Genomic DNA, 27,148 nt, shown 5'->3' on the forward strand with positions numbered 1-27,148 from the left:
AGGCAGTTAATACAAGTTTGAAAACATTACAATACATTCACAGACCACGTGCCCACAGGGCCCCTCTCCACCACTACCACAGTCCATGTGTACGTGTGTGTATAGTGCGTATGCTATCGTGTGTGTGTGTGTATGCATGTCTGTGTTTGTGTTGCTTCACCGTCCCCGATGTTCCATAAGGTATAATTGAATCTGTTTTTAAATCTAATTTTACTGATTGCATCATTAACTTTATGTGGAATAGAGTTCCATGTAGTCATGGCTCTATGTAGTACTCTGGAATAGAGTTCCATGTAGTCATGACTCTATGTAGTACTGTGGAATAGAGTTCCATGTAGTCATGTCTCTATGTAGTACTGTGGAATAGAGTTCCATGTAGTCATGACTCTATGTAGTACTGTGGAATAGAGTTCCATGTAGTCATGTCTCTATGTAGTACTGTGGAATAGAGTTCCATGTAGTCATGTCTCTATGTAGTACTGTGGAATAGAGTTCCATGTAGTCATGGCTCTATGTAGTACTGTGCACCTTCCATAGTCTGTTCTGGACTTGGGGACTGTGAAGAGACCTCTGGTGGCATGTATTCATGGGTGTCCGAGCTGTGTGCCAGTAGTTTAGACAGACAGCTTGGTGCATTCAACATGTCAATACCTATCATGAATACAAGCAGTGATGAAGTCAATCTATCCACCACTTTGCGCCAGGGGAGATTGATATGCATGTTATTAATATTAGCTCTCTGTGTACATCCAAGGGCCAGCCGTGCTGCCCTGTTCTGAACCAATTGCAATTTGCAAATCCTAAGTCCCTTTTTTGTGACACCTGACCACATGACTGAACAGTAGTCCAGGTGCGACAGAACTAGGGCCTGTAGGACCTGCCTTGTTGATAGTGCTGTTAAGAAGGCAGAGCAGTGCTTTATTATGGACAGACTTCTCCCCACCTTAGCTAATGTATCAATATGTTTTGATCATGACAGTTTACAATCCAGGGTAAATCCAAGCAGTTTAGTCACCTCAACTTGCTCAATTTCCAAATTATTCATTGCAAGATTTAGCTGAGGTTTAGGGTTTAGTGAATGTTTTGTCCCAAATACAATGCTTTTAGTTAAAAAAATATTTAGGACTAACTTCATTCCTTGCCGCCCACTTTGAAACTAACTACAGTCATATCAGTCGCTGTAGTAGCTGACATGTATAGTGTTGAGTCATCCGCATACATAGACACACTGGCTTTCCTCTAAGCCAGTGGAAATTCATTAAACAATTATTTTTTTAAATAATGGGCCTAGACAGCTGCCTTAGGGAATTCCTGATTCTACCTGGATTATGTTGGAGAGGCTTCTATCTGGTTTGACCACCATTTGCCTCATGCAGCGCAACACATCTCCTTCACATAGAGTTGATCAGGCTGTTGATTGTGGCTTGTGGAATGTTGTACTCACTTCTCTTCAATGACTGTGTGAAGTTGATGGATATCGGTGGGAACTGGAACATGCTGTCGTGCACGTCGACGCAGAGCATTCCAAGCATGTTTGATGGTTGACATGTCTGGTGAGTATGCAGGCCATGGGAGAACTGTGACATTTTCAGCTTCCAGGAATTGTGTACAGATCCTTGCGACATGGGGCTGTGCATTATCATGCTGAAACATGAGGTGATGGCGGCAGATGAATGGCATGACAATGGGCCTCAGGATCTCATCACGGTATCTCTGTGCATTCAAATTGCCAATGATAAAACGCAATGCCTGTAGCTTGTGCCTGCTCATACCATAACACCACCGCCACCATGGGGCACCTCTGTTCACAACGTTGACATCAGCAAACCGCTCACCCGCACAACGCCATACATGTGGTCTGTGGTAGTGAGGTCTGTTGGACGTACTGCCAAATTCTCTAAAACAACATTGGAGGTGGCTTATGGTGGAGAAATGAACATTTTCTGGCAACAGCTCTTGTGGACATTGCTGCAATCTGCATGACAATTGAGCGCTCACTCAAAACTTGAGATATCTGTGGCATAGTGTTGTGTGACTACACTGCACATTTTAGAGTGGCCTGTTATTGTCCCCAGCACAAGGTACACCTGTGTAATGATCATGTTATTTAATCGGATTCTTGATATGCCACACCTGTCAGGTGGATGTAATATCTTGGCAAAGGAGAAATGCTCACTAATATGATGTAAAGATATTTGTGCACATCATTTTTGTGTACGTATGGAACATTTCTGGGATATTTTATTTTAGCTCACTTTACATGCTGTGTTTATATTTGTGTTCAGTGTATATAAAACTTCCCGACCTCAGTTCTTATCAGTATAAGTAATCAAACATAAAGAGTGAAGTTAAAAGCAAGAGATACAGTTTACCTTATTAGCAAAGATACAGTTTCTAACTTATCAGCAGAGATACGGTCTACCTTATTATCAGCAAAGATACAGTTTATACCTTATCAAAATGAGATACAGTTTACCTTATCAGCAGAGATACAGTTGAACTTATCATCATGAGATATAGTTTAACTTATCAGCCGAGATACAGTTTCTACCTTATCAGCAGAGATACAGTTTGCCTTATCAGCATGAGATACAGTTTGCCTTATCAGCATGAGATTACCTAAACATGTAGCCAACGCCCAAACCAGTTTCTTCTTGGAGAGAGGGAGTAGAAACTCTACCCTCTCATCAGAGAGAGAGAAAGAGAGTTTCAAATCTCCTCATTGAAGTGCAATGTTTTCAAAAGTGGATTTGCCAAGGCATGGCAAACAGAGAATGCTTGAGCTGGGAGGAGAAAACAGATTAATGATACAGCAGGCTAGCTGATGCATAGCAGCTTTCTGGAGATAGCCCTCCTTGGACAGTCCTGCTTTGGAGAACTCAAATGATGTTGGGTGGGTCTTATCAACAGCGGCTCTCCAGCGCATGAAGCATGTTTTTAGGGGAGATGGCGCCCCAGTACAGCATGACTATTGACGTGTGTGTGTGTGTGTGTGTGTGTGTGTGTGTGTGTGTGTGTGTGTGTGTGTGTGTGTGTGTGTGTGTGTGTGTGTGTGTGTGTGTGTGTGTGTGTGTGTGTGTGTGTGTGTGTGTGTGTGTGTGTGTGTGTGTGTGTGTGTGTGCGAGTGTGTGCATGTGTGTGTGTGAGCGTGCGAGTGTGTGCATGTGTGCATGTGTGTGTGTGTGTGTGTGTGTGTGTGTGTGTGTGTGTGTGTGTGTGTGTGTGTGTGTGTGTGTGTGTGTGTGTGTGTGTGTGTGTGTGTGTGTGTGTGTGTGTGTGTGTGTGTGTGTGTGTGTGTGTGTGTGTGTGTGTGTGTGTGTGTGTGTGTGTGTGTGTGCGAGTGTGTGTGTGTGCGCAAGAAAGAGATTGAGAATGGAGTGGCCAAATCCTTAACCTTAGCTGTGAAACGACGAAACCCGAGATAGCATTAATCGGTATCTGTGTCGGTGACAATCATTTTACAGATTTTCCATTTCCGTATCAAACAGGGTAGAACGGTTTATTGCTTTTCTCCACAACTAAAAAAAAAGTCCCCTCTTCAAGTTACGTTAACTGGGTTTGGATATTTGTTTTATATTACAGTTAAAATGACCATTAAAATGGTTTAATTAATAATTAACATGGAATGTAACTGACGAGGAATGTGGTTTATATTTCGGTGATAGAGCTAAAAGCTAAAGCTAAAGCCAAGATCTTCTAAATTTACAAGCAGATGTAGAAGAACAGGTATTGCCGAAGAAACAAAAAAAAGAGCCATGAGAAATAATGAAAACTGGGTTTGTTTTATCTCGTCTTTATAACGTGGTGTGAGAAATAACGTTGATTCAGACATAATGGCAGAAATATTATTACACTCGCAAATGTAGAACACATTGACATAAAACACAGTTCCTCGGTTGCTAAAGAAGTGAAACCATGTTATTGCCTCATTCCATTCCAAGCACTGAAATAGCCCACTGAAGTGCCCCCCAAAAAAAGCATTTCGACAAGTTATCTGTGACAATTCCGCTATGCATCGAGGCCATTAAATCCAAATTAGCCCAAATAAAGAATTCAAAAATAACCCCCACACCCACCTCCCCCCACAAAAAAAAGTATTGTCAATGAGAAAAGTTCTACCCCCACAAAGACAACAATTACCCAACTCCATTTACATTTAGACTAGGATTTTGGGGGCGATTTTCACGCATGTCCACAGGTAGCCGTGCGCTTGATGGAGTCTCAGAGTTAGCGATGATAATAATAATAACAACCGTGAGTGGGCTCTGAAAATCCAATATTGAAGTGGCAAGAAGACACAGCCAACAGGGGTCTAATCAGTCTATGAGAAAATGGTGAGGGAGTGATGGGAGAGAGACTTGTTTTATTTATAAGGCCTCTGTAGAAAACGTCTGATTTCTGGAGCCAAGTAAAGGGGTATTATATTGCCTCTTTCTCCATTAGCTACCTTAACCCCCCACATGCACTTTTAGATTTTCTACATCGTTCATTCTTAACTCAAAGGCCTTTCAAACCAGAAATGTCATGTGGACTTTGTTTTCCAGCTACACTTGTCTCAGTCTATACCAAACAAGTAGAAAATGACCCCTCCTCCCATACTGCTACCTGTCAACCACTCCCTTTCCCTTTTTCTCCGGTTTGGCTCCATCTGTGAATCTGCTTGGGATGGAGATGTTCTTTTCAGATGGGGATCAGAGGGCAATGGCCGCCGTGTGTCATGGGGATTGTATGTTTGTCAGGAGAGAGGATAGAGGCATTTTTGTGTTTCGCTTTTAACATAAATTGGCCCAATGGGGTTTCTGATCTGATCTACCTTGGCTCTCTAATAACATCTTCGTTTTGTTTCTCTAAAAAAAATGGACAGGAGAGCTAAACCGCATTGATCAAAGCATACCTTCAACTCATTGTTTACAATGTTTTCCCGTACAGGAAATAACATTCAGATCCACATTTATTTACTGTACAAAACAAAGCTCTCATCTCCCCTATCCCCCCTTTCCCTTTCACAATGTCTCAGGAATGTTTTATTGGCAAGTCTGATTTTCTATGTAATGTCAAACACACACACAGATGTATTAGTTCATTCTGTGGCTCAAGGGCAAAAATATGGTGTAGATATTGGGAGGGAAAAGCATTAAACTCTGAGTCCTTAGTCCTTAAACCTGTTTATTTTTATTTTTTTACATAAAACAATATATTTCTTGCAATTCTACACAGTTTGACGTGAGTTATTTTGCCACTCTGGAGGGGTGTTCTGAAAACCCAGTCTAAGTGGAAGGATCAGTGGAACCCCACAAGACAAATGTACTTCCTGTGTTTGAACACATTTCGCCGTGGAGCGAGAGAAAAATGTACAGTTTTATAACTATTCTACAAATTGTTTCATGAGACAGACCAATTTTTATTTATTTTTTAAAGCTAATGTCTTGCAATACATTTTGCCATGGGCAGATATTTTTTTTCTGTTATATTGCTCATCTCATGTTATTCTTCACATTTTGCCATGACGATGAGAGAAAATAAGGCTAATTTCCTATTACTCTACATATGCCATGAGGCTGAGAGAAAATAAGGCTAATTTCCTATTACTCTACATATGCCATGACGATGAGAGAAAATAAGGCTAATTTCCTATTACTCTACATATGCCATGAGGCTGAGAGAAAATAAGGCTAATTTCCTATTACTCTACATATGCCATGAGGCTGAGAGAAAATAAGGCTAATTTCCTATTACTCTACATATGCCATGAGGCTGAGAGAAAATAATATGCCATGACGATGAGAGAAAATAAGGCTAATTTCCTATTACTCTACATATGCCATGAGGCTGAGAGAAAATAAGGCTAATTTCCTATTACTCTAATTTCATATGCCATGAGGCTGAGAGAAAATAAGGCTAATTTCCTATTACTCTACATATGCCATGAGGCTGAGAGAAAATAAGGCTAATTTCCTATTACTCTACATATGCCATGAGGCTGAGAGAAAATAAGGCTAATTTCCTATTACTCTACATATGCCATGAGGCTGAGAGAAAATAAGGCTAATTTCCTATTACTCTACATATGCCATGAGGCTGAGAGAAAATAAGGCTAATTTCCTATTACTCTACATATGCCATGAGGCTGAGAGAAAATAAGGCTAATTTCCTATTACTCTACATATGCCATGAGGCTGAGAGAAAATAAGGCTAATTTCCTATTACTCTACATATGCCATGAGGCTGAGAGAAAATAAGGCTAATTTCCTATTACTACATATGCCATGAGGCTGAGAGAAAATAAGGCTAATTTCCTATTACTCTACATATGCCATGAGGCTGAGAGAAAATAAGGCTAATTTCCTATTACTCTACATATGCCATGAGGCTGAGAGAAAATAAGGCTAATTTCCTATTACTCTACATATGCCATGAGGCTGAGAGAAAATAAGGCTAATTTCCTATTACTCTACATATGCCATGAGGCTGAGAGAAAATAAGGCTAATTTCCTATTACTCTACATATGCCATGAGGATGAGAGAAAATGGTGCATTTCTAAAGTAACTGTCCAGTGAAATTCTCACTTTTAAAAGTTTATATTCTGTTAACGCCCAAATAATGTTGGTGGATGAGCTGGCCAATCAACGGTCTACATTAATATATTTAGTGACCGGTATACTCCCACACCATTCTGTTGTGGGGTACGTCCACACCATTCTGTTGTTGGGTACGTCCACACCATTCTGTTGTTGGGGTGGGTCCACACCATTCTGTTGTTGGGGTACGTCCACACCATTCTGTTGTTGGGGTACGTCCACACCATTCTGTTGTTGGGGTACGGCCACACCATTCTGTTGTTGGGGTACGGCCACACCATTCTGCTGTTGGGGTGGGTCCACACCATTCTGTTGTTGGAGTACGGCCACACCATTCTGTTGTTGGGGTACGTCCACACCATTCTGTTGTTGGGGTGGGACTACACCATTCTGTTGTTGGGGTGGGTCCACACCATTCTGTTGTTGGGGTACGTCCACACCATTCTGTTGTTGGGGTGGGTCCACACCATTCTGTTGTTGGGGTACGACCACACCATTCTGTTGTTGGGGTACGGCCACACCATTCTGTTGTTGGGGTACGTCCACACCATTCTGTTGTTGGGTTGGGACTACGCCATTCTGTTGTTGGGGTACGACCACACCATTCTGTTGTTGGGGTACGACCACACCATTCTGTTGTTGGGGTACGACCACACCATTCTGTTGTTGGGGTACGACCACACCATTCTGTTGTTGGGGTACGACCACACCATTCTGTTGTGGGGTGGGTCCACACCATTCTGTTGTTGGGGTACGTCCACACCATTCTGTTGTTGGGGTACGTCCACACCATTCTGTTGTTGGAGTACGGCCACACCATTCTGTTGTTGGGGTACGGCCACACCATTCTGTTGTTGGGGTGGGTCCACACCATTCTGTTGTTGGAGTACGGCCACACCATTCTGTTGTTGGGGTACGTCCACACCATTCTGTTGTTGGGGTGGGACTACACCATTCTGTTGTTGGGGTGGGTCCACACCATTCTGTTGTTGGGGTACGTCCACACCATTCTGTTGTTGGGGTGGGTCCACACCATTCTGTTGTTGGGGTAAATCTAGAAACACCACACCATTCTGTTGTTGGGGTACGGCCACACCATTCTGTTGTTGGGGTACGTCCACACCATTCTGTTGTTGGGTTGGGACTACACCATTCTGTTGTTGGGGTACGACCACACCATTCTGTTGTTGGGGTAGGACCACACCATTCTGTTGTTGGGGTACGACCACACCATTCTGTTGTTGGGGTACGACCACACCATTCTGTTGTTGGGGTACGTCCACACCATTCTGTTGTTGGGGTACGACCACACCATTCTGTTGTTGGGGTACGACCACACAATTCTGTTGTTGGGGTACGACCACACCATTCTGTTGTTGGGGTACGTCCACACAATATCGTTGTTGGTATAAACACAGAAAAGCTGCTTTTTAACCTACCTGGAAGAAAAAAAATTGAAAGGAAATCTATTTCACTTATATTGTAATTCATTCTAGGTCATATTTCATAGAAATCTAGAAACACTGGAGAGTAAACTTTGAAAGTTGACTTTGGGCAAAAATGCAAAAACAACGGTATAACTGATCAATGCACAATCATAACTATGCTGAAATAATAAAAGTAACAATTAATGCTTAAAAACAAAATGGATGAACAAGGTATTTCCCTACTGAAGTGCATTTGTTTAGCTGATCTCTAATGCTTTCGTCCCAATTTAAAAGAACGGGGAAATGACATCAGCACATACTGGAGGAGTTACAGGCTAGCTACAGTGGCTAGCTTAGCTAACATAGAGCTACGTTGGTCGTAGCGTGTATGACCAGAATGACACATGGATGAACCACCAAAGGCTTTCTGTTGGTACATTGAGAAAGAGGAGAATTTAGAGCATTTTAATTTGCCAAAATCCACCTCTTCTTGAGGGCCGGGGGCAGTGTTTGGATGACTGACATGCTGCCTGTTACTCAGGCCCAGAAGCTAAGATATGTTAGCATTGGATGGAAAACACTCTGAAGTTTCTAAAACTGTTAAGATAATGTCTGTGAGTATAACAGAACTGATATGGCAGGTGAAAACGCGAGGAGAATCCATCCAGAATTCTTTATTTTTTAGCTCCCAGTTCATTCCTATGTTGGCCTATTGAATTTCCAACCACAAAGGACCCAGATTGCAGTACCTATGTCTTCCACTGGATGTCAACAGTCTTTATAAAAGGTTTCAGGCTTGTTTTTTGAAAAATGAACAAGTAGTTGTAGTTTTTCCAAGGTGTACCTCATTAAAAAAGTAGTCTTGTTGTCCGCGTGAATGAGGTGCGCACTCTTCGTTATTTAGCTTCCTTATTGAGGATCGCACCTCCGTGAACAAAATAGAGAACGCATATTTCAACCCTGCAGGTGCGACACAAAACGCAGAAATAAAAATATAATTCATGCCTTACCTTTGACGAGCTTCTTTTGTTGGCATTCCAATATGTCCCATAAACATCATAAATTGTAATTTTGTTCGATTAATTCCGTCCATATATATCCAAAATGTCCATTTATTTGGCGCGTTTGATCCAGAAAAATACCGGTTCCAACTTGAGCAACATGACTACAAAATATCTCAAAGGTTACCTGTAAACTTTACCAAAACATTTCAAACTACTTTTGTAATACAGCTTTAGGTATTTTTTAACGTAAATAATCGATAAAATTGAAGACGGGATGATCTGTGTTCAATACAGGGAGCAGACGTGACAGTACCCCCCCCAGTACCCCCCCCTTTATGGGTGTCACCCGGGGTCCTACCTGAGCAAACCGGCCGAGACATGGGCGCAGGGCAAGCCGGTTTGGGGTGTGGAAGCCCAACGATCGGGCAGGAGCATGAGAGCCTGGGGAGCCGGCTGAGGCATGGAAGCCTGACGATCCGGCTGAGGCAAGACACCTGTCGATCCCGCTGCAGAGAGGGAGCCCGATGATCCAGTGGATTATGACATGGGATGGGAAGCCGCCGAGCCTACCGAGGCAAGGAAACCTCTTGAGCCAGCCAGGGTGTGAAAGTCCGACAGGCTGGCTTAGGCACCCCTGGTTCCATCGGCGGCCGAATCCACCCCAACGTCTACAACAAAAGAAAAATCAAAAGAAAACAATTCCTGGACTGGCTGGGCGAACAAGAACTGACGATCCGGCTGAGGCCCGACGTGGGTTGGGCGCCATCCGAGCCAACCGGGGGTAATGAAACCTCTCAAGCCAGCTAGGTCGTGGAAGCACGACGAGCTGGCTAGGCACCCCCGTTTCCATCAGTGGCGACCCAGCGCAGATGCCACCATACCATCCGGAACGCCAGTACCTTCGATGCTTTGTATGTTGGCTGCTGCATTCTGTCACATGAGTTGATGCTGGAGAGACAAAGCAGGTACGGGGAGTAAAACATTTAATATAGAACGGACATGGAACGAGGCAGGAACAGCGTCAGCAAACAGGTAACACAGACAAAAAAAAACTATTAATGCAGCAGCAGGGAACAGAGCTGGGGAACAGACAAATATAGGGTAGGAAATAAACAGGTGATGAATGAGTCCAGGTGAGTCCAATATCACTGAAGCGCATGATGAGGGAAGGCAGGTGTGCGTAATAGATGGCAGGAGTGCATTATGCAGGGCAGCCTGGCACCCTCAAGCGCCACAGGGGGGAAAGCGGGAGCAGACTTGACAAAATGCAGTAGTTTGCGCTTTCAATTTTGAGTGAATCCTGCCATCTATCCACAGTTCTGCTTTGGATAAGTTGTAATTGTCACAGTAGAAACAACATACTCTACAGGGGTAATTAACTCTTATCCTACGAGGTCCAGAGCATGCTGACTTTCTGTTCTACCTGATGATGATTTGCACCCACATGGTTTCCCAGGTCTAAATCAGTCCCTGATTAGAGGTGAATCACCCACCTTGTGTCCCAGGTCTAAATCAGTCCCTGATTAGAGGGGAATCACCCACCTGGTGTCCCAGGTCTAAATCAGTCCCTGATTAGAGGGGAATCACCCACCTGGTGTCCCAGGCCGTAATCAGTCCCTGATTAGAGGGGAATCACCCACCTGGTGTCCCAGGTCTAAATCAGTCCCTGATTAGAGGGGAATCACCCACCTGGTGTCCCAGATCTAAACCAGTCCCTGATTAGAGGGGAATCACCCACCTGGTGTCCCAGGTCTAAATCAGTCCCTGATTAGAGGGGAATCACCCGCCTGGTGTCCCAGGTCGTAATCAGTCCCTGATTAGAGTGGAATCACCCACCTGGTGTCCCAGGTCGTAATCAGTCCCTGATTAGAGGGGAATCACCCACCTGGTGTCCCAGGTCGTAATCAGTCCCTGACTAGAGGGGAATCACCCACCTGGTGTCCCAGGCCGTAATCAGTCCCTGATTAGAGGGGAATCACCCACCTGGTGTCCCAGGTCGTAATCAGTCCCTGACTAGAGGGGAATCACCCACCTGGTGTCCCAGGTCGTAATCAGTCCCTGATTAGAGGGGAATCACCCACCTGGTGTCCCAGGTCGTAATCAGTCCCTGATTAGAGGGGAATCACCCACCTGGTGTCCCAGGTCTAAATCAGTCCCTGATTAGAGGGGAATCACCCACCTGGTGTCCCAGGTCGTAATCAGTCCCTGACTAGAGGGGAATCACCCACCTGGTGTCCCAGGTCGTAATCAGTCCCTGACTAGAGGGGAATCACCCACCTGGTGTCCCAGGTCTAAATCAGTCCCTGATTAGAGGGGAATCACCCACCTGGTGTCCCAGGTCGTAATCAGTCCCTGACTAGAGGGGAATCACCCACCTGGTGTCCCAGGTCGTAATCAGTCCCTGACTAGAGGGGAATCACCCACCTGGTGTCCCAGGTCTAAATCAGTCCCTGATTAGAGGGGAATCACCCACCTGGTGTCCCAGGTCGTAATCAGTCCCTGACTAGAGGGGAATCACCCACCTGGTGTCCCAGGTCTAAATCAGTCCCTGATTAGAGGGGAATCACCCACCTGGTGTCCCAGGTCGTAATCAGTCCCTGACTAGAGGGGAATCACCCACCTGGTGTCCCAGGTCGTAATCAGTCCCTGACTCTCCTTGATGAACTCAATTACTGAGTCAATGTATACATGTATACGTCATTACCTCACGACTGCTTGATGAGCGAGTAGCACAGGGAGATGTTGAGATAAAAACCTAGCGTTTTCCTCAGATTTCCTTTATTAAAGTCCCATGGCTTCACCATATGTGGTTTCTCAGTTTGCACAAAGTTCAGTCTAGTACCTTGAGAGTCGTTGTGGTGTCGGCTTGGGGGTGGGGATATACACTGCTGTGACGATGACAGAAGAGAATTATCTCGGAAGTTAATAATGCCGTTGGCATTTGATGGTGAGGTGGAAAACATAAGGACATGAGTTTCTGTACGTTTTAACAAAATCACACCGTGAGTAGTTAGTCATGAAACATATACCTCCACGGTTCTTTTTCCCGGAGAATTCGTTCTCTCTTGATCTTCAACAAAGCTGGCGCCAAGCATCTGATCTGCGAAATTAAAGTGAAGGGGTGCTTGCTCTTGCACTCTTTCCCTATTACTTTTTCTCCCTCTCCTCTCTTTCTCTCTCAATGACCCACTCTATCTGTTTGCCAGTTATTATGCTAAGCATCTAAATGCATGGTTATCTGTGAATAACAAAGGTAAACTCCTCTCCCGTGTTTAACCAACTTAAAATGGAATCGCCACGTAATTTCAAACCTCAGGTCTAATGCCAGTGCACATATCTGATTTCAACACACCATAAAGGGAGAAAGACAGAGATACCCAGAATAGTACGATTGTGTCCAAAGCTCTGCATCCTGACCCTCCAAATCAACAACAAATCAAATCAAATCAAATTGTATTTGTCACTTACACATGGTTAGCAGATGTTAATGTGAGTGTAGCGAAATGCTTGTGGTTCTAGTTCCGACAATGCAGTGATAACCAACAAGTAATCTAACTAACAATTCCAAAACTACTGTCTTATACACAGTGTAAGTGGATAAAGAATATGTACAAAAGAGCTTAAAGAGCTTAATGGATCCATACATTTCTATAGCCCATTCTCTCTTCCCGAGCACATTCCCTCTGTCATTTAAACCATCGGAACAACGAGACGCTTAATCTTGGAGAAATTGATTCTCGCCGTATCATAATTTACCTTGTCTACTCCGAAGCCGTCGGTTGCGAGCAATATTGGTCAGGAGGGTCAATATTACAAATCACGCGAGCACAGATCAATAGAAGAGTCCTGCGGTCCATCTTGTTAATTACCGTTTTGCAATTTCACAATTCAGTTTGGAGCGGGAGATGAATGTGCGAGAGAGGCAAGGGGCGAACGTAAAGATTATCCAGACAGAGAGATAGCAGAGGTGGCAGATAGCAGCAAGGGAATTACCAAAGGATTCTGGAATGTTTCAGACCACCATGGTTAGTCTCCTTCCCTCCTGACAAAGGGGTAAGGTTAAGTTTAGAGAGGCAATGTTGAGTTTAGAGAGGCAATGTTGAGTTTAGAGGGGCAAGGTTGAGTTTAGAGATGCAATGTTATGTGTCGGGGGTGGGGTGGTGTGGGTTAGGGTTATATCCTGCCTGTTTGGCACTGTCCGGGGGTATCATAGGACGGGGTCACAGTGTATCCCGACCCCTCCTGTCTCAGCCTCCAGTATTTATGCTGCAGTAGTTTGTGTCGGGGGGCTAGGGTCAGTTTGTTATATCTGGAGTATGAGCCCTAGGACCATGCCTCAGGACTACCTGGCCTGATGACTCCTTGCTGTCCCCAGTCCACCTGGCCGTGCTGCTGCTCCAGTTTCAACTGTTCTGCCTGCGACTATGGAACCCTGACCTGTTCACCGGACGTGCTACCTGTCCCAAACCTGCTGTTTTCCACTCTCTAGAGACAGCAGGAGAGGTAGAGATACTCTGAATGATCAGCTATGAAAAGCCAACTGACATTTACTCCTGAGGTGCTGACCTGTAGCACCCTCGACAACCACTGTGATTATTATTATTTGACCCTGCTGGTCATCTATGAACATTTGAACATCTTGGCCATGTTCTGTTATAATCTCCACCCGGCACAGTCAGAAGAGGACTGGCCACCCCTCAGAGCCTGGTTCCTCTCTAGGTTTCTTCCTAGGTTCTGGCCTTTCTAGGGAGTTTTTCCTAGCCCCCGTGCTTCACCACCTGCATTGGTTGCTGTTTGGGGTTTTAGGCTGGGTTGCTGTACAGCACTTTGAAATATCAGCTGATGTAAGAAGGGCTTTATAAATACATTTGATTTGATTTGAAGGTTGAGTTTAGCGGGGCAAGGTTGAGTTTAGCGGGGCAAGGTTGAGTTTAGAAGGGAAAGGTTAAGTTTAGAGGGGCAAGGCTGAGTTTAGAGGGGCAAGGCTGAGTTTAGAGAGAGACCAGCAAGATTGAGTTTAGAGGGGCAAGATTGAGTTTTTGAGTTTAGGGGTGCATGCAAACAGGAACACGCATACTGCTTTTGAGGGAAAGAAACAGTATGAAAAGTTATTGTAATCTACACACTTGACATGGGATTCCACTGCTACAGACAGACAGACAGACAGACAGACAGACAGACAGACAGACAGACAGACAGACAGACAGACAGACAGACAGACAGACAGACAGACAGACAGACAGACAGACAGACAGACAGACAGACAGACAGACAGACAGACAGACAGACAGACAGACAGACAGACAGACAGACAGACAGACAGACAGACAGACAGACAGACAGACAGACAGACAGACATAGACACACACACACACAGAGAATAGACAATGGAAGACTTCACAGAAAATAAAATATATTTCATGGTCATGAAATGTCGTATCACGAGACAATGACAGAATGAAAGGGGCTGGATGACAGCCTCTTTCAATTAGAGAGAAAAAAGAGTGACACAGCGATGAAGGGAGTTGCTCTGTGTGCATCAGACAACACAGTGATGAAGGGACTTGCTCTGTGTGCATCAGACAACACAGGGATGAAGGGAGTAGCTCTGTGTGTATCAGACAGCACAGCAATGAAGGGAGTAGCTCTGTGTGTATCAGACAGCACAGCAATGAAGGGAGTAGCTCTGTGTGTATCAGACAACACAGGGATGATGCAACTGCATTTCCATAGCTCAGCCAGAGAGAGAGACAAAGAGAGAGAGAGTGTGTGTGTGTGTGTGTGTGTGTGTGTGTGTGTGTGTGTGTGTGTGTGTGTGTGTGTGTGTGTGTGTGTGTGTGTGTGTGTGTGTGTGCGTGCGTGTGTGTGTGTGTGTGTGTGTGTGTGTGTGTGTGTGTGTGTGTGTGTGTGTGTGTGTGTGTGTGTGTGTGTGTGTGTGTGTGTGTGTGTGTGTGTGTGTGTGTGTGTGTGTGTGTGTGTGTGTGTGTGTGTGTGTGTGTGTGTGTGTGTGTGTGTGTGTGTGTGTGTGTGTGTGTGGAGTATCTGCACTAGCTGTGTTCATGAATATTTTTTTTTCCAACTCTGTATTTATCAGAATGTGTGTTTCAGCTCTGCAGTGTGAGAGCCTCCTGCATCCCAATCAGGCTGTCTCACTGAGGCAGAACCGTGCCTAAAATCCTGGGGCCGAGCCGGTCCTGCCTCGCCTTTACCTATTAGAATTCACTCTCAGCCCTCCAATGGAATTCAAATAACAATAAGAAATTGGAGGCAAAAAAATAGGATAAATGTGCTTTAATATGAGGGATGACACCTGACTGCAGAATAATTAAAGTTAGCGCATGCTATCTGTAGCATGGTGGGATTTGGGGTTAATAAAATACGTGTTTTAGCAGAGGTGGGAGGGAATTTGGCCAGTTTGTATAAAATGGATTTGGAGCAGACATTGTTTTGCACATATTTTGCCTTGCTGCCTTTCAATGTGCTTTGAGGTGGGGAAAGCAAACCACTGTTTTGTTTTGGAGGGTGTGACAAACCTTCCTATTCTTTTTGTAGCCTAATTGAGTGTGTCAAGTGCAAATTAGTGTATTTGGGTGAATTAATATTTATTTATGTATGTATGCACTGCAGTTTGAGTAGAAGCATTGTGTAAAGTTCGTTTTTTTTCTGTATAGTGTTAGTTTCAAGTTTCATTTGTCACATGCAGTGAAATGTGAAATGCTTCGCAACAGTGCCGTATTCAATATCAACATAGTACAACTAATAGAAAAACAATATATATATATATATATATATATATATATATATATATATATACAGGGATACTGCAGTACTGAGGTAGATGTGTAGATGTAGGCAAGGATTGGGCTCCCGAGTGGCCCAGCAGTCTAAGGACCTGCATTTCAGTGGTGGAGGTGTCACTACAGACCCTGGTTTGATCCCATAGGGCGTCATTGTAAATACGAATTTAGGGTATTTTTCCGCCTGACTGACGTGCCCGAAGTAAACTGTTACTCAGGCCCTGAATCCAGGATATGCATATAATTGGTACCATTGGAAAGAAAACACTCTGAAGTTTGTAGAAATGTTAAAATAATGTAGGAGACACGGTAGATATAGTAGGAGAAGATCCAAAGAAACACCAACCAGATTGTTTTAGTTTTCAGAGACCAGCTCTTACAATGGAAAGTATATGGAAATAATTAAATCTAGCTCCCAGTATGCAATTCCTATGGCTTCCACTGGGTGTCAGTAGTCTTTGTTCAAGGTTTCAGGCTTGTTTCTTCGAAAATTAGTAAGAAATATGAGTTTTAGTACAAGGACACCTGCTTGGAAATTTGTGTGTGCGCCCGCCATGAAGACCTCCTAATATTGATGTCCTATTGAAAATACTTCTTTCAGTATGAAATATTATAGTTTACATTTTAGGGTATCTGAGGATTGAAAAGAGTTTATTTTTACTTGTTGAAGCAAAATTTAGGGGTAGATTTTCGGATTCCTATCTTGGCATGTTGAACGAGTGGATTACTCAAATTGATAGCGCCAATTAAACTGACTTTTTGGGATATAAAGAAAGATTTTATCTAACAAAACGACACTACATGTTATAGCTGGGACCCTTTGGATGACGAATCAGAAGAAGATTTTCAAAAAGTAAGTTAATATTTAATCGCTATTTGTAAATTTATGAAACCTGTGCCGGTGGACAAATATTTTGTTGTGGGGCGCCGTCCTCAAACAATCGCATGGCATGCTTTCGCTGTAAAGCCCACTGTAAATCCGACAGTGCAGTTAGATTAACAAGAATTGAAGCTTTCAACCGATATAAAACACTTGTATGTACCTCAATGTTAAATATCCATAATTTGTATGATTATTTATTTGAATTGCGCGCCCTTCAGTTTCACAGGAAGTTGTGAGGCTAGCGGGATGCCTATCCCACAGAGGTTATTAACTGACTTAACCTCGTTAAATAAAGATTAAATAAATACCTTTATGAGAAAATAACTGGTAATAACTGGTAATAACTGGTAATAACTGGTAATAACTGGTAATAACTGGTAATAATAGTAAACAGTTAGGCAGCAGCATACGTGGTGGGTGGGAGTGTATGTGCAAGTATCAATCAATCAAATGTATTAATAAAAGCACTTTTTACATCTGCCAATGTCACCAAGTGCTATGCAGAAACTCAGCCTAAAAAAAACACAAACAGCAAGCAATGCAGATGTAGAAGCAAGTGTCTGGGTGTTAGTGTGAGTGTTTCAGTGTACAGTCGGTGTGATAGTTGGATATGCATGTAAACAGGGCTTAGAAGTGACTGGTAGCAGGAATGTCTAAACATTCTGAACAAAAGAATAAATGCAAAAATTACTAAGATTTCTCTGAGTTAAAATTGATATATGCTCAATTAAAATAAATGAATTTGGCACTAAGCTATGTATTTCACGTCTGAGAATGCAGATATGGTATGCATCTGTTGGTCACGGTAATGGCAGTCAATCAATGAACAGCAGCATTGTTGTGGTAATAAATCAGATCAATATATGAGGAGAATCAGTTGTTAGCCAGGGGATGGAAGCTGTTCAGGAGTCTTTTGGTCTGAGCCTTGATCCACCGGTACCGCCTGCCAGACAGGAGCACGGAGAACAGTCCATGTCTCGGGTGGCTGGAAGCTTTGGCGATGTTATGGGCCTTTCTCAGACACGTCCTGGATGGCTGGGAGCTCACCCCCAGTGATGCGCTGGGACTTTTGGTCAAGGGCGATGCAGGTGCCATACCAGACTGTGATACGACCAGTCAGGATGCTCTCGATGGTGCAGCTGTATTGCTTCAGCCTCCTGTGGGAGAAGAGACGTTGCCGTGCCTTCTTTACGACTTGTGTTGGTGTGAGAAGACCATGTTAAGCCCTCAGTGATGTGGACACAGAGAGCAACTTGAAGTTATTGACCCTGTCCACTGCACGCCCGTCAATGTGGATGGGGGTGTGCACCCGCCACTGTTCCTATAGTCCACAGTCAGCTTCTTGGTCTTGCAGTCATTGAGGTAGAGGTTGTTGTCCTGGCACCACACTGCCAGGTCTCTGACCTTCTCCCTATAGGCTGTCTCATCGCCGTCGGTGATCAGGCCTAGCACCATCATGTCGTCAGAAGACTTGATGATGGAGTTGGAGTCGTGAGATGCATTTCCTGACAAAGCCAGTGATGGAGGTGGTTAGCTTCGTTGACGCTGTCGGTGGACCCTTGATGATACCTGCTCCAAGCCCTGTCCTGTATAGCGTTAGCTGATATCTGCCATCCATCCGAATATAATCACACAAAGTGGTACCACTCCCACTTCAACTGGTAACACAATTATTAGTTAATCCTCTGAAGTTAGAGTGGCTTTATATAAAACCATGCACTCACTCACTCACGCACGCACGCTCACACAAGCACACAGACACACAGACTCACACACACACACAAACACACACTCACAGTGAACCTGAGAAGGAGACCACTCAGGGTGAGTTTCCCTAAAATATTTCCATCAAACAAAATGACCGCTATAATCTCAGCAAAACATCAACACACAAAGCCGGGATCAATCCCTCTAATCCCTTTGTGTGCAGGGTAGCCGCTAACAGTGGCTCCACTTTCTATCCTTCTCTATGCTCTCTCCCCCTGTCATTTAGCACCTGTTGGAACAAGTGCTTTCACCTGAAAGGAATGGAAACATTGAAGCCTGCAGGAAGCACAGATTGAGTTTCATTGTTGTGTCTTTCGGTGGCCTGGGTATTTTATCAGTTAGTGCTGCTGCCTACAGCACACCAATCAGTGTTGGAGTGGGTTCGAATCCAACCCGCTGCCTTTGTGGCTCTCACTCCTACTATCCTTCCTAATGTCTTTCCTTTATCCTGCAAAATGTGCTTTAGACGAGTCTTGAATGTCGGTGGAAAACTATACAGTATTTAAAATGAATTGACAGATTTACTGATGTTTTAGGTGTAATTGTGACTTTCCACAACTAATTGAGCACATCATTGATAATTACCAAGGTGTAAAATCAAATTATATATTACATAACATCTATGGTATGAGGAGAAATTGTAACCCAACTAGGGCTTTTAAGTATAATTTACATGGATCATGTTTCAAAGTTTGATGGTGAAGGAAATTGACAATTTTAGGAAAACAGAATCTCAGTGTCCATGGCTACGATCTATACACTTAACTTGAAGGCAGTGTTATTTGAAGGATTTAAAAATAGTCATTCTAGTAATAGTCATTCTTGTTAACACTGACTAAAGTACCACCTGTTATTTGATTATGGAAAGTGTGTCAGCTTAATATGTTATAACAATGTCATTGAAATCAGATTTTTGGTGAATTAGTGGACAAGTTTTGAATATAAATGGAAAAGTAAATATATTGTGATGGGGGCAGTTTTTAGCCACAGATGGTGTTCAGCCAGCACAGTTATCTTTTGTTAATATATTCTAGGTATAGAATGTGGGGACCAGGCTAGATGTGGGGACCAGGCTACATGTGGGGACCTGGCTAGATGTGGGGACCTGGCTAGATGTGGGGACCAGGCTACATGTGGGGACCAGGCTAGATGTGGGGACATGTGGGGACCTGGCTAGATGCCAGGCTAGATGTGGGGACCAGGCTAGATGTGGGGACCAGGCTAGATGTGGGGACCTGGCTAGATGCCTGGCTAGATGTGGGGACCAGGCTAGATGTGGGGACCTGGCTAGATGTGGGGACCTGGCTAGATGTGGGGACCTGGCTAGATGTGGGGACCAGGCTAGATGTGGGGACCAGGCTAGATGTGGGGACCTGGCTAGATGTGGGGACCTGGCTAGATGTGGGGACCTGGCTAGATGTGGGGACCTGGCTAGATGTGGGGACCAGGCTAGATGTGGGGACCAGGCTAGATGTGGGGACCGGCTAGATGTGGGGACCAGACTAGATGTGGGGACCTGGCTAGATGTGGGGACCTGGCTAGATGTGGGGACCTGGCTAGATGTGGGGACCAGGCTAGATGTGGGGACCGGCTAAATGTGGGGAGCAGGCTAGATGTGGGGACCTGGCTAGATGTGGGGACCTGGCTAGATGTGGGGACCTGGCTAGATGTGGGGACCTGGCTAGATGTTGGGACCAGGCTAGATGTGGGGACCAGGCTAGATGTAGGGACCAGGCTAGATGTGGGGACCTTTAAGCTATGAATTAGCATTTCTACACTGATGTTGTACCTGTAAGCTATGAATTAGCATTTCTACACTGATGTTGTACCTTTAAGCTATGAATTAGCATTTCTACACTGCTGTTGAACCTTTAAGATATGAATTAGCATTTCTATACTGCTGTTGAACCTTTAAGATATGAATTAGCATTTCTACACTGATGTTGTACCTTTAAGCTATGAATTAGCATTTCTACACTGATGTTGTACCTTTAAGCTATGAATTAGCATTTCTACACTGCTGTTGTACCTTTAAGCTATGAATTAGCATTTCTACACTGCTGTTGTACCTTTAAGCTATGAATTAGCATTTCTACACTGCTGTTGTACCTTTAAGCTATGAATTAGCATTTCTATACTGCTGTTGTACCTTTAAGGTATGAATTAGCATTTCTACACTGCTGTTGAACCTTTAAGCTATGAATCAGCGTTTCAACTATGTTCTACTTGTATAATGTTAATAATAATAATAATATATACGCCATTTAGCAGACGCTTTTATCCAAAGCGACTTACAGTCATGTGTGCATACATTCTACGTATGGGTGGTCGCGGGAATCGAACCCACTACCCTGGCGTTACAAACACCATGCTCTACCAACTGAGCTACAGAAGGACCATGTTGACATGTACAGTTGAAGTCATAAGTTTACATACACCTTAGCCAAATACATTTAAACTCAGTTTTCACATTTAACCCTAGTAAAAATCCCCTAGCATATATATATCAGCTAGGATCACCACTTTAATTTAAGAATGAGCAATGTCAGAATTATAGTAGAGAGAATTATTGATTTCATTCATCACATTCCCATTGGGTCAGAAGTATACATGCATTCAGTCAGTATTTGGTAGCATTGCCTTTAAATTGTTTAACTTTGGTTAAAAGTTTCAGGTAGCCTTCCACAAGCTTCACACAATAAGTTTTGGCCCATTCCTCCTGACAGAGCTGGTGTAACTGAGTCAGGTTTGTAGGTCTCCTTGCTTGCACACGCTTTTTAAGTTCTGCCGGCAAATGTTTTATAGGATTGAGGTCAGGGCTTTGTGATGGCCACACCAGTACCTTGACTTGGCTTGGGGTCATATTCCATTTGGAAAACCCATTTGCGACCAAGCTTTAATTTCCTGAATGGTGTCTTGAGATGTTGCTACAATATAGCCACATAATTTCCCTTCCTCATGACGCCATCTATTTGTGAAGTGCACCAGTCCCTCCTGCAGCAAAGCACCCCCACAATATGATGCTGCCACCACCGTGCTTCACGGTTGGGATGGTGTTCTTCGGCTTGCAAGCCTCTCCCTTTTTCCTCCAAACATAACGATGGTCATTATGGCCAAACAGCTCTATTTTTGTTTCATCAGACCAGAAGACATTTCTCCAAAAAGTATGATCTTTGTCCCCATGTGCAGTTGCAAACTGTAGTCTGTATTTTTTATGGCAGTTTTGGAGCAGTGTCTTCTTCCATGCTGAGCAGCCTTTCAGGTTATGTCGATATAGGACTCATTTTACTGTGGCTATCGATACTTTTGTACCTGTTTCCTCCAGCATCTTCACAAGGTCCTGTGCTGTTGTTCTAGGATTGATTTGCACTTTTTGCACCCAAGTACGTTCATCTCTAGGAGACAGAACGCGTCTCCTTCCTATGCGGAATGACGGCTGCGTGGTCCCATGGTGTTTATACTTGCGTACTATTGTTTGTACAGATGAACGTGGAACCTTCAGGCGTCTGGAAATTGCTCCCAAGGATGAACCAGACTTGTGGAGGTCTACTAATTTTTTTCTGAGGTCTTGGCTGATTTCTTTTGATTTTCCCATGATGTCAAGCAAAGAGGCACTGAGTTTGAAGCTAGGCCTTGTAATACATCCACAGGTACACCTCCAATTGACTCAAATGATGTCAATTAGCCTATCAGAAGCTTCTAAAGCTATGACATCATTTTCTGGAATTTTCCAAGCTGTTTAAAAGCACAGTCAACTTCGTGTATGTTTACTTCTGACCCACTGGAACTGTGATACAGTGAATTATAAGTGAAATAATCTGTCTGTCATCATTTACATTACATTTACATTTACATTTAAGTCATTTAGCAGACGCTCTTATCCAGAGCGACTTACAAATTGGTGCAATCACCTTATGACATCCAGTGGGACAGTCACTTAACAATAGTGCATCTAAAACTTAGGGGGGGGGTGGGGTGAGAGGGATTACTTAACCTATCCTAGGTATTCCTTAAAGAGGTGGGGTTTCAGGTGTCTCCGGAAGGTGGTGATTGACTCCGCTGTCCTGGCGTCGTGAGGGAGTTTGTTCCACCATTGGGGGGGCCAGGGCAGCGAACAGTTTTGACTGGGCTGAGCGGGAGCTGTACTTCCTCAGTGGTAGGGAGGCGAGCAGGCCAGAGGTGGATGAACGCAGTGCCCTTGTTTGGGTGTAGGGCCTGATCAGAGCCTGGAGGTACTGAGGTGCCGTTCCCCTCACAGCTCCGTAGGCAAGCACCATGGTCTTGTAGCGGATGCGAGCTTCAACTGGAAGCCAGTGGAGAGAACGGAGGAGCGGGGTGACGTGAGAGAACTTGGGAAGGTTGAACACCAGACGGGCTGCGGCGTTCTGGATGAGTTGAAGGGGTTTAATGGCACAGGCAGGGAGCCCAGCCAACAGCGAGTTGCAGTAATCCAGACGGGAGATGACAAGTGCCTGGATTAGGACCTGCGCCGCTTCCTGTGTGAGGCAGGGTCGTACTCTGCGGATGTTGTAGAGCATGAACCTACAGGAACGGGCCACCGCCTTGATGTTAGTTGAGAACGACAGGGTGTTGTCCAGGATCACGCCAAGGTTCTTGGCGCTCTGGGAGGAGGACACAATGGAGTTGTCAACCGTGATGGCGAGATCATGGAACGGGCAGTCCTTCCCCGGGAGGAAGAGCAGCTCCGTCTTGCCGAGGTTCAGCTTGAGGTGGTGATCCGTCATCCACACTGATATGTCTGCCAGACATGCAGAGATGCGATTCGCCACCTGGTCATCAGAAGGGGGAAAGGAGAAGATTAATTGTGTGTCATCAATTGTTGGAAAAATGACTTGTGTCATGCACAAAGTAGATGTCAAAACTTGCCAAAACTATAGTTTGTTAACAAGACATTTGTGGAGTGGTTGAAAAAACGGTGTTAATGACTACAACCTAAGTGTATGTAAACTTCCGACTTCAACTGTATAGGCGATGCTTTAAATAAAATCATAAGAAAACAAATACCAAGCAAACCAAACCTCTCTACCCTGCCTCTCTAACTGTGTATAACCCTACCCCCTGCTACCCTGCCTCTCTAACTGTGTATAACCCTACCCCTACTACCCTGCCTCTCTAACAGTGTATAACCCTACACCCTACTACCCTGCCTCTCTAACTGTGTATAACCCTACCCCTACTACCCTGCCTCTCTAACAGTGTATAACCCTACACCCTACTACCCTGCCTCTCTAACTGTGTATAACCCTACACCCTACTACCCTGCCTCTCTAACAGTGTATAACCCTACACCCTACTACCCTGCCTCTCTAACAGTATATAACCCTACACCCTACTACCCTGCCTCTCTAACTGTGTATAACCCTACCCTGCCTCTCTAACTGTGTATAACCCTACCCCTACTACCCTGCCTCTCTAACAGTGTATAACCCTACACCCTACTACCCTGCCTCTCTAACTGTGTATAACCCTACACCCTACTACCCTGCCTCTCTAACTGTGTATAACCCTACACCCTACTACCCTGCCTCTCTAACTGTGTATAACCCTACCCCTACTACCCTGCCTCTCTAACTGTGTATAACCCTACACCCTACTACCCTGCCTCTCTAACAGTGTATAACCCTACACCCTACTACCCTGCCTCTCTAACTGTGTATAACCCTAACCCTACTACCCTGCCTAACTGTGTATAACCCTACACCCTACTACCCTGCCTCTCTAACTGTGTATAACCCTACACCCTACTACCCTGCCTCTCTAACTGTGTATAACCCTACCCCTACTACCCTGCCTCTCTAACAGTGTATAACCCTACACCCTACTACCCTGCCTCTCTAACTGTGTATAACCCTACACCCTACTACCCTGCCTCTCTAACTGTGTATAACCCTACACCCTACTACCCTGCCTCTCTAACTGTGTATAACCCTACACCCTACTACCCTGCCTCTCTAACTGTGTATAACCCTAACTACCCTGCCTCTCTAACAGTGTATAACCCTACACCCTACTACCCTGCCTCTCTAACTGTGTATAACCCTACCCCTACTACCCTGCCTCTCTAACTGTGTATAACCCTACCCCTACTACCCTGCCTCTCGAACAGTGTATAACCCTACACCCTACTACCCTGCCTCTCTAACTGTGTATAACCCTACCCCCTACTACCCTGCCTCTCTAACTGTGTATAACCCTACCCCTACTACCCTGCCTCTCTAACAGTGTATAACCCTACACCCTACTACCCTGCCTCTCTAACAGTATATAACCCTACCCTGCCTCTCTAACTGTGTATAACCAACCCTACCCCCTACTACCCTGCCTCTCTAACTGTGTATAACCCTACCCTGCCTCTCTAATAGTGTATAACCCTACCCCTACTACCCTGCCTCTCTAACTGTGTATAACCCTACCCCTACTACACTGCCTCTCTAACTGTGTATAACCCTACCCCTACTACCCTGCCTCTCTAACTGTGTATAACCCTACCCTGCCTCTCTAACTGTGTATAACCAACCCTACCCCCTACTACCCTGCCTCTCTAACTGTGTATAACCCTACACCCTACTACCCTGCCTCTCTAACTGTGTATAACCCTACCCTGCCTCTCTAATAGTGTATAACCCTACCCCTACTACCCTGCCTCTCTAACTGTGTATAACCCTACCCCTACTACACTGCCTCTCTAACTGTGTATAACCCTACCCCTACTACCCTGCCTCTCTAACAGTATATAACCCTACACCCTACTACCCTGCCTCTCTAACTGTGTATAACCCTACCCCTACTACCCTGCCTCTCTAACTGTGTATAACCCTACCCCCTACTACCCTGCCTCTCTAACTGTGTATAACCCTACACCCTACTACCCTGCCTCTCTAACTGTGTATAACCCTACACCCTACTACCCTGCCTCTCTAACTGTGTATAACCCTACCCCTACTACCCTGCCTCTCTAACTGTGTATAACCCTACACCCTACTACCCTGCCTCTCTAACTGTGTATAACCCTACCCCTACTACCCTGCCTCTCTAACTGTGTATAACCCTACACCCTACTACCCTGCCTCTCTAACTGTGTATAACCCTACCCCTACTACCCTGCCTCTCTAACTGTGTATAACCCTACACCCTACTACCCTGCCTCTCTAACAGTGTATAACCCTACACCCTACTACCCTGCCTCTCTAACTGTGTATAACCCTACACCCTACTACCCTGCCTCTCTAACTGTGTATAACCCTACACCCTACTACCCTGCCTCTCTAACTGTGTATAACCCTACACCCTACTACCCTGCCTCTCTAACTGTGTATAACCCTACCCCTACTACCCTGCCTCTCTAACAGTGTATAACCCTACACCCTACTACCCTGCCTCTCTAACTGTGTATAACCCTACACCCTACTACCCTGCCTCTCTAACTGTGTATAACCCTACACCCTACTACCCTGCCTCTCTAACTGTGTATAACCCTACCCCTACTACCCTGCCTCTCTAACAGTGTATAACCCTACACCCTACTACCCTGCCTCTCTAACTGTGTATAACCCTACCCCTACTACCCTGCCTCTCTAACTGTGTATAACCCTACCCCTACTACCCTGCCTCTCTAACAGTGTATAACCCTACACCCTACTACCCTGCCTCTCTAACTGTGTATAACCCTACCCCTACTACCCTGCCTCTCTAACTGTGTATAACCCTACCCCTACTACCCTGCCTCTCGAACAGTGTATAACCCTACACCCTACTACCCTGCCTCTCTAACTGTGTATAACCCTACCCCCTACTACCCTGCCTCTCTAACTGTGTATAACCCTACCCCTACTACCCTGCCTCTCTAACAGTGTATAACCCTACACCCTACTACCCTGCCTCTCTAACAGTATATAACCCTACCCTGCCTCTCTAACTGTGTATAACCAACCCTACCCCCTACTACCCTGCCTCTCTAACTGTGTATAACCCTACCCTGCCTCTCTAATAGTGTATAACCCTACCCCTACTACCCTGCCTCTCTAACTGTGTATAACCCTACCCCTACTACACTGCCTCTCTAACTGTGTATAACCCTACCCCTACTACCCTGCCTCTCTAACTGTGTATAACCCTACCCTGCCTCTCTAACTGTGTATAACCAACCCTACCCCCTACTACCCTGCCTCTCTAACTGTGTATAACCCTACACCCTACTACCCTGCCTCTCTAACTGTGTATAACCCTACCCTGCCTCTCTAATAGTGTATAACCCTACCCCTACTACCCTGCCTCTCTAACTGTGTATAACCCTACCCCTACTACACTGCCTCTCTAACTGTGTATAACCCTACCCCTACTACCCTGCCTCTCTAACAGTATATAACCCTACACCCTACTACCCTGCCTCTCTAACTGTGTATAACCCTACCCCTACTACCCTGCCTCTCTAACTGTGTATAACCCTACCCCCTACTACCCTGCCTCTCTAACTGTGTATAACCCTACACCCTACTACCCTGCCTCTCTAACTGTGTATAACCCTACACCCTACTACCCTGCCTCTCTAACTGTGTATAACCCTACCCCTACTACCCTGCCTCTCTAACTGTGTATAACCCTACACCCTACTACCCTGCCTCTCTAACTGTGTATAACCCTACCCCTACTACCCTGCCTCTCTAACTGTGT

The sequence above is a fragment of the Oncorhynchus gorbuscha genome, linkage group LG02 (assembly GCF_021184085.1).
Source record: "Oncorhynchus gorbuscha isolate QuinsamMale2020 ecotype Even-year linkage group LG02, OgorEven_v1.0, whole genome shotgun sequence".
Classification (NCBI taxonomy): Eukaryota; Metazoa; Chordata; class Actinopteri; order Salmoniformes; family Salmonidae; genus Oncorhynchus; species Oncorhynchus gorbuscha.